The 8,348-nt window shown below is 36.4% G+C and overlaps 1 protein-coding gene and 1 pseudogene across 1 annotated transcript in view; one reads left to right on the top strand and one right to left on the bottom strand.

The window, feature by feature from the left end:
• Positions 1-8,348, bottom strand: part of HCN1 (hyperpolarization activated cyclic nucleotide-gated potassium channel 1) — a 689,786-nt gene that overhangs the window by 626,418 nt on the left and 55,020 nt on the right. The window lies entirely within an intron of this gene.
• LOC102834693 overlaps positions 3,815-8,348 on the top strand; it is a 15,511-nt pseudogene continuing 10,977 nt past the window's right edge.

Raw genomic sequence — 8,348 nt, 5'->3', positions numbered from 1 at the left:
AGAAAGCGCTTTCCAAAGTTGTAGTTACTTTTTGCAGAAATGTCATAGTACTAAAGATTCTTCTTTCAGTGGGACATAATGGATTTTGCTTTAACTTTTCTGTCCTTAATGTCCACTTTGTTGCCACATAACACAATGGGGATGTTTTCACATATGCAAAGCAGATCTATATGCCAGTTAGGCACATTTTTGTAAGTAACTCTTGAGGTTACATCAAACATTATAATGGCACACTGGGCTTGGATATAGTAGCCATCTCTTAGTCCCCAAAATTTCTCCTGACCAGTCATGCCTCACACATTGAATTTAATTGGTCTTCTGTTAGTATGGAACACAAGGGGATGGATCTCAACTTCCAAGGTGGCTACATACTTCTCAAATTCACCAATCGGATGAAGTTTCACAAATGTTGTTTTCCAGTACCACCATCACCAACCAATATGAGTTTGAACTGCACTTGGGGTTCTCCTTGGGCAGCCATCACGATCGTTCTTCCAGAAGCATATCCAGGCTGTGACTGACTGACGGATGGAAAGATGGCAGAAGTGCAATTCAAATGCCTTATGAGCTTTTAAGATTCCAGATGCTACTCACCAAAGAAGGATGTAGAATATTGTCTTTGTGAACATGTTGTTGTCAAGTGCCATCAAGTTGGTTCATATCCTGTATAGTGTTTCCAAGGAGCAGCTGGTGTGTTTGAACCGCTCACCTTGTGGTTTGCAGTCCAGGCTGATCCTACAGCATCGCACCAGGAGTCAGTGTCCTCCAAAACTACAGTATTGAGGCCCCAGACCCAGCAACTCAGCTCTACTAGATTCATAGTTGTGTTTGCAGGAAAAGTAAATACCCAGGTGCAATTATCCTCTTTCAAACTCTTACATATATGTGTATCTACTCGTACTCTTCCTACCAAGTCCATTCAGCCTGTGTCTTTCTGTTCATGTATCTATCTGCAGAAAACTGTTCCATGGTTGTGTATTTATCAGTTTCTATCATTATTTACTTCTATCCCCCTTAGCCCTTGCATACTTCCCTGTGTCTTCACCTGTCTTCATCATTCTCCTGCCAACCCACTACTTCTTGTGTATTGCCCTCCTCATCACCTGAATGAACATGTATTTAAATCTCTTTATTCATGTACTTTTTGCCAACTCAAATGTAGGATCATAATCAAAGAAAGTCAATAGTTTGATCAAATAAAATTTCAAAAAAGTGGTAAGTGCTGGTTATAATTACAAATTTTACAAACTCTTTTTCTTCTTGAAAATGCTTTTTGAAACAATCAATATCTACTCATTTAACAGCAGACTTTTGCATTTGAAGCTTAATCATTTTCATGAACTACATGGACTCAATAGAAATTTCATTTCCATTTATTTTACATTGTTCCTCCCAAAATAGTAATCATTTAAAGATGAGGTTTCTTACTTGAACTGCACTGAAGTTTTTATCTACTGAAAACTTGATATTATCTGAGAAGCAGAAGGGTAATGTTTCAAGGGGAAAAAAATAAGCTTTTATAAGAAGCATATGCTCCCAGGTCCCTAACAGGTACCAAGGATGTGTAGGCAGAGTAACATCTGCTACGGGTGGTTTAAGAATTGAGGACCAAATTTATTTATCTGATCAACTCATATGATCACTAGTGTGTATGTTAAGCAGAACTACCAGTGCAGTGAAAGTTTTTCAGAGTGAAAATGAATCAAATGAATATGAGCTCCAATTCACCAAGAGCTCACATATGTTTTTGTATATTTTTAGCACTGGATGGGCAAACACAAAGTCAATGGTTCAAGCCCACAGAAAAAAGATGAGGCTTTCTGCTCCCACAAAGAGTTTTAAAGTCTCAGAAACCCTATAGAGGATGGCTATGAGTCAGAACTGACTTGACAGCACTTAATAACAATATCTAGAAATAAGCCCTTGTGGCACTGTAGGATAAGCACTTGATTGCTAAGCACAAAGTCAGCAGTTCAAACCCACCAGACACTCTGCAGGGAAAAAAAAAATGAGACGTGTGGCACTGTGGGTTAATGCACTGGACTGCAAGGTCAATTTGGATCTCAAGGTCAGTGGTTCAAGCTTAGCAACTGCTCCTAAGAAATCCTTTACAGGCTTGCTATGTGTTGGAACCAACTTGACAGCTCTTAACTACAACAACCACAACAACAAAGATATACAGTGTCATAAATTCTATACAGGGTACTGTGAGTCAGAATTGACTCAGTGACAGTGGGTGGTAGTGTGGGTGGATATATAGAAATTTTTAAAATGCTAAATTTTAGATTAAGTCAGGCATCTCATATTGTACCATTAATTCTTATATCTGTTTTCCTTTCTCCTTTTATTATTCAATGACATTTATTCAACATATATCCAAATATCCTATTATGGACAAATTTCAATGGAAAATATGTCCATAATTGCACATATTTCAACATAAAATATGTCCATAGTATGATATTGCTCAGTTAAATTGAATCCATAGCCAGTAGAAGTCGCACCTGCTTTTCTATGTGGCACAGTGGCTTTGGGGAAAATTTTAAACTAATTATAAATTTACTAAATTCTGCAAGAGGTTTGTGACTTGTACATTTCAGTTCATTTATACAAGATATCACTTCCACTTTCAAATAATGTATCTGAAAGATTGTGCATTGGGTTTATGCAATGGATCATAAAGCACACAGCCGTTTCATGGTACAAGACAGGTAATTGGGCAAAAAAAAAAAGGACTTAAGAACTATTTTTGTTTATGTGTCAAAATTAGGAATTGATGAAGTAATTTTATTGTGTTTTAAAATTACTAGTTCAAAAACCAAATAGTGTTATAGAGTAATAGAATAAAAGAAAAATAGCATCCCTGTTTTATTATAATTTAAGTATTTTCTATTTAAAAAAGAACTATCAACCTGTATCATATAATTTCATGAAAATATCAGTATGGGTAAAACATACCCAAACTGCTGGCAATTAAAAAATTTATGTAGATGTTTTAATTTACATTCATACTCAACCCCTGTGACTTTTTCTATCTCTAATTCTCAACCTGTGCACGGAACTTTAGACAGAATAATCAAATTAGTTATCCTTCACACCTCCTTTTTAAAATTTGTTCTGCACAATTGCTTTCTGCAAGTGTTGAGAATACTCTCCACTTCTCTCCTCATTTCTACCAACTCCATCCTCAAATTGTCTTCTAACTCGCCTACACAATTTCAAAATCTCTAAGCTACAGGTTCTTTCTGTTCTCTGAACCTGTGTGTCAATTTGGCTTTAGAACATTTTAAAACTAATCTAAGAACAAGTTGTGGCACCTCCTGAAAACATTTGCAGGATGGACTTAGGAATGGCAAAGAGGTAACTTGAGAAAAGGGATTAGGAGTATCCCTCAAAGGATTTATAGCAAAACTGTTCTCTTAGCCAGCAAGCTTCCACTGTGGAGAATTTTTGATATTGATCAATAAAAATAGCAACATGTCCTAAAGATATTTATTCACACTTCACAAAAGATTGAAAAAACATTATTATCCATGCTAAGACATTTATTTTTAAATTTGGAATGACTCGGTGGGCATAAGGTCTTAACAGCTTGATGTTTTATGGAGAACAATGACGATGTCTTATTCTTCTGCTGCATCTTTAAAGAAAGACTGCAACATGATTCTTGTTATGTGCTGTCAAGTCAATTCAGACTCCTAGTCACCCTGTATAGGGTCTCCAAGAAGTGGTTAATAGGTTTCAATCACAATCTTGTGGTTAGCAGTCTAGTGCTTATCCTACAGCACCTCACTAGGACTGCATTGTTGAAGACATGGTAAATTCTAAACAATTATTGAATGACCAAGTGAAGAAACAATCTTCAGACTTGACTAGGTGCTACAGTAAGATACTCCCTGAGCACCTAGTCTATTTCTTCAGGTGCACACAATACTTGTACAAGTCAAACCACAACATATTGTGTGCTGTGCTGTATGACTAACTGAAGGTTGGTGATTTGAACCCAGTCAGTAGCACCATGGAAGAAAGGCATGGCAATATGCTTCCATAAAGATTGGTAGTGGTGGTTATGTAGCACAGAGTCATTTCTGACTCATGACAACCCTCTATAGTGTGTCCAAGGCTGTAAAGCTTTACAGGAGCAGAAAGCCTCATCTTTCTTCTGCGGAGCAACTGGTAGATTCAAACCTCTGACCTTACAGTTAGCAACTCAGCTTGTAATACACTATGCTAAGGATTACAGTAAAAAAAAAAAAAAAATCCCATGAAGCAATACTATGCTGTAGCACATACGGTCTCCAGGAATCAAAATCGATTCGGCAACAAAGAAAATATGTATGTATTTCTCCAACTAAGTATATGCTGTGGAACCAAGTCTATTTCTACTTTTTATTATATCCCAGTTGGAGCCCACCAGCCACTAGTCAGGAGAAAGATAAAGTCTTTCTTCTCTCAGAAAGATTGACTGTCTCAGAAACCCTATACTGGGTCACTATGAATCAGAACGAGCTTCGTGGCACTTCAAAACATCAACAACATTGTATCTCCAGCTCTAAAAAAGTGGTGCCTGCAACTAGGGTGAACTCTCTAAATATCTATTGAATAAATGAATTAGTAAATACTGAAGGCTTTAATAAATAAAGCCTGTATATCTTAGTCTACAAGTGTCTGTGCCTGGAATATTTCATTCTGTTTTCGGCATCTCATGAAGATGCAGACTAACTGGAAAACACCCAGAAAAGTAAAACAGGGAAGATGATTAAGCAAATGGAAGCCCGACTTGTGAGGAAAGATTAAAAAAGCTAAAAGCACAAAACTTGGCTAGAGGGAAACTATAGAGAAATGTAAAAAAGATTCCACACATAACTTGACAGTAAAACAAGAAAGGAATTAATTTGACCAATATACAAAGGAGTGAGGAAGAACCTACATATGTTTGTCCTACAGCCCATAATTGTTCTCTGAAATGAGCTGCAGAGGGTCACATTAAGAATGCTTACAGGCTCATGATGTTATCTAGTTGTCTTGAGATCAGAACCCGGTATCATTCTCTAGTTTACAACCTCCCCAAAGAGCCACACTGTGTGGTGGGTGTAAGCTGCCATTTTCATATTCCTTGGCTATAAAACAAGTATCTTAGGGTAAACTACTTGCTTCATAGCTATTTGCTTTGTACCACTCCTCTTTTGGAGTCCTAGTGTGGTGTTATAAGATAAGTAAAGGACTGCTAACCACAAGGTCAGCAGATCAAATTGACCAGCCACTCCTTAGAAATCCTACAAAGGATTGTTATGAGTTTGAGTGCCTTAACAGCACTTAATAACAACAATAACAGCGCTCACCTTTTGAATAAAATTAATACTTTAATTCTTTTTTAAAAAGTATGATGTTAGAATAAAGAATCCCTGATGTGGTGCTATAGGATTAAAATCTGGACTACTAACCACAGGGGCTCAAACCCACCTCTACAGGTTGCTATGAGACAGAATCGACTCGACAGCACTTAACAACAACAAACAACAGTCACTTAGTAGTAAAAATTTCTGGGTTTTGAAATGATATTCCAAGAAAATTGAAAAACAGTAAAGGTATTTTAAGTACCGGCATACTGACAAAATGTTAACGTACAATGAAGCCATTAAATTTACAGGACATTGGGTTTTAATACAGATGTCAAAAGAAAATCAAGTCTAGGATCAGAATGAAATGGTTGGTGGTTTGTCTACCCAAACATATTACAACCATCCAAACTAAATCTTGATGAAGTTCTAAAAAGAAACATTAACTACGATTTACCATTAGTAAAGTTAATCAATTTTGTTGTTGTGTTTAAGTGTCATCAAATCAGGTCTGATTTATAGCAACCCTATACTATATAAGGTTTCCGAGGAGCAGTTAATGGATTTGAACAGCCAACCCTGCAGTTCAAACTTACCTTAAGGTCTAGTGCATTATCCTGCAGTGTATTTTATTACATTTCAACTTGGTTGCTAATCTTCTATGGTCTAGTAGGAATGATACTCCCATTACTAAAGTAAGTTAGCATCCATAAGCCATTTTCAAACTATTTTTTGTTGCATTTTCTCAACACTTTTGTGAGAAAAACAGAAATGCTTTACTAATTCTATGTTTGCAGGTGAGAAATCTGAAACAATGAAATGTTCTGTGACTTGGCCCAGGTCACTTGGCTAAGTAGTCGTAACTGGGACTTACTTAAAGGTATCCTGGTAACTTAACCAGAGTTTTTTTTTTGTAAAATCTAACATTATGCATGCTATTTATTTTGAGATAGTACTTTTACATACACTTACAAAAGAAAAAATATTTTTTAATATCATCACTATAGTACAATTTTCTTTATTTCGCTACAAGTGGCTTAATGGAAAACCATCAGCATTAATTATCAGAATGTTGTTTTTGTTATTAAGTGCCATCGAGCCGATTCCAACCCATAGCAACCCTGTATAGGGTTTCCAAGGAGCAGCTGCTGAGCTTGAACCACTGACCTTGCAGTTCAAATGACTTTGCAGACTGACGCATTAACCCACAGTGCCACACCAAGACTCCAATAATCAGAATTGTTGTTGTTAAGTGCCGTAGAGTCAATTCTGACCCATAGCAACCCTGTATAGGGTTTCCAAGGAGCATCTGTTATGCTTGAGCCGCTGACCTTGCAGTTCAAACAGCTTTGCGTTCTGGTGCATGAGCGCAAAGCACCACACCAGGACTCCTAATTATCAGAATAGATAGTTACAAATACAAAATTAGATATTTATCTCTGGCAACACTGCAAATATGTACTGCTGAAAATGCATAAGCATGCTAGATGGTGGGTCCATAATTTGTTCTCAGCTAATATGCATTTCTTAAATCCTGGCCTTTATGGACATTATTAACAGACAAGCTAGCATTACACTAATAAGAATTTGATTTAATAAACATAACTTTTGTGATTTGTTTTAATATGTTTCCAACTTAATTGCTCTTTTCCTCACATTATTTCCTTGAAATATAATAATAGTTCTGCATTTAAGACAAAATAGTAGTTCACAAATATCTTAATATTATTTATATTTGTGTTTATTACAGAACAAAACAAAACTATTGGTGCTGAAATTGATGGCAGATAGGGATCTACTAAAAAACAAGTAGATGGCATAGTGAAAAGAAGATGAGATTGAAAGAAAAAGTATTGAACTTCTAAAGAGGAGTCCCAGTGTGGTGCTGTAAGATAAGCACTGAACTGCAAGGTCAGCGTTTATACCCACCAACCTCTCCTTCTTGTTGTTGTTAGGTGCCATTGAGTCAGTACCGACTCATAGCGACCTTATACACAGCAGAATGAAACACTGCCCGATCCTGGGCCAACCTCACTACTGTTGCCAATGTTGAGTCCATCGATGCTGCTGCTCTGGTAGTGTAATGGTTATGAATCGGGCTGCTAACCTTAAAGTCAGCAGTTCAAAACTACAAGCCATTCCGTGGAAAAAGATGAAACTTTCTGCTCTTGTAAAGATTTGCAGCCTCGGAAACCCTGCGCAGGGTCACTATGAGTAAGAATGGACTCCACAATACAACCACTCCTTAGAAACCCTATAAAGGGTCACTGTGAGTTGGAACTGAGTTGATGGCACTTAAAACAACAGACCTTGAGAAATTCCCTTCCTTTAGGTCTCTATTTCCTCCCTTATTAAGCATATAATCTAGAAAGTTTTCAACAATCTTCTCCAATCTAATAGTTTCATTTTATACAAGTTATAATGTGTTTCAGAACAGGATACTGAAACAAAGCTTTAAGACCTTTAGAGAAATTCAATATGAAAAGAGAAGAAAACATGGCTTAAAGAATCCTTGTGAAGGAAAAATAAGCAAAATGTGGGATTGCTTTAATTTCCAGAAAAGGAAGTTGGAAATGTCAACTATAACTCCTGGGTCTTATGCCAAAGAAACTTAAAAATGATAATGTAAAAGTTTGGGGAGTAGATAAGGGGAAGATTATAAGTGCAATTTTGGAGATAATGAGTTTAGTATATTTTTCATCCAAATGGCAGAAGGCAGTTAAAACTGTAATTTTCAGGAGGAATGCCAGCACTAGGAAATAAAATTTAGTTTTTGTATAGATTTGAGAAGTAAAATCATAAAAGAACATGATTCCAAAGGAGAAATTAAGACAGAAGGAAGAAAAGGGCAAAAGTGATAGTTATAAGCCACGTCTATTCCTCAGCAGCGAGAAGATGAACCAGAAAGTGACGCAAAGATGAAAATCTCTGAAAGAAAGAAATTGTTATGGAATAAAGAATAAAAGAGAATTTTATTCTGAGAATTATTAATGGAAAAATACAAACTAG

Source organism: Chrysochloris asiatica, unplaced genomic scaffold, assembly GCF_000296735.1.
Source record: "Chrysochloris asiatica unplaced genomic scaffold, ChrAsi1.0 scaffold00082, whole genome shotgun sequence".
Taxonomy (NCBI): domain Eukaryota; kingdom Metazoa; phylum Chordata; class Mammalia; order Afrosoricida; family Chrysochloridae; genus Chrysochloris; species Chrysochloris asiatica.
This window is presented reverse-complemented; position numbering and strand designations above follow the sequence as displayed.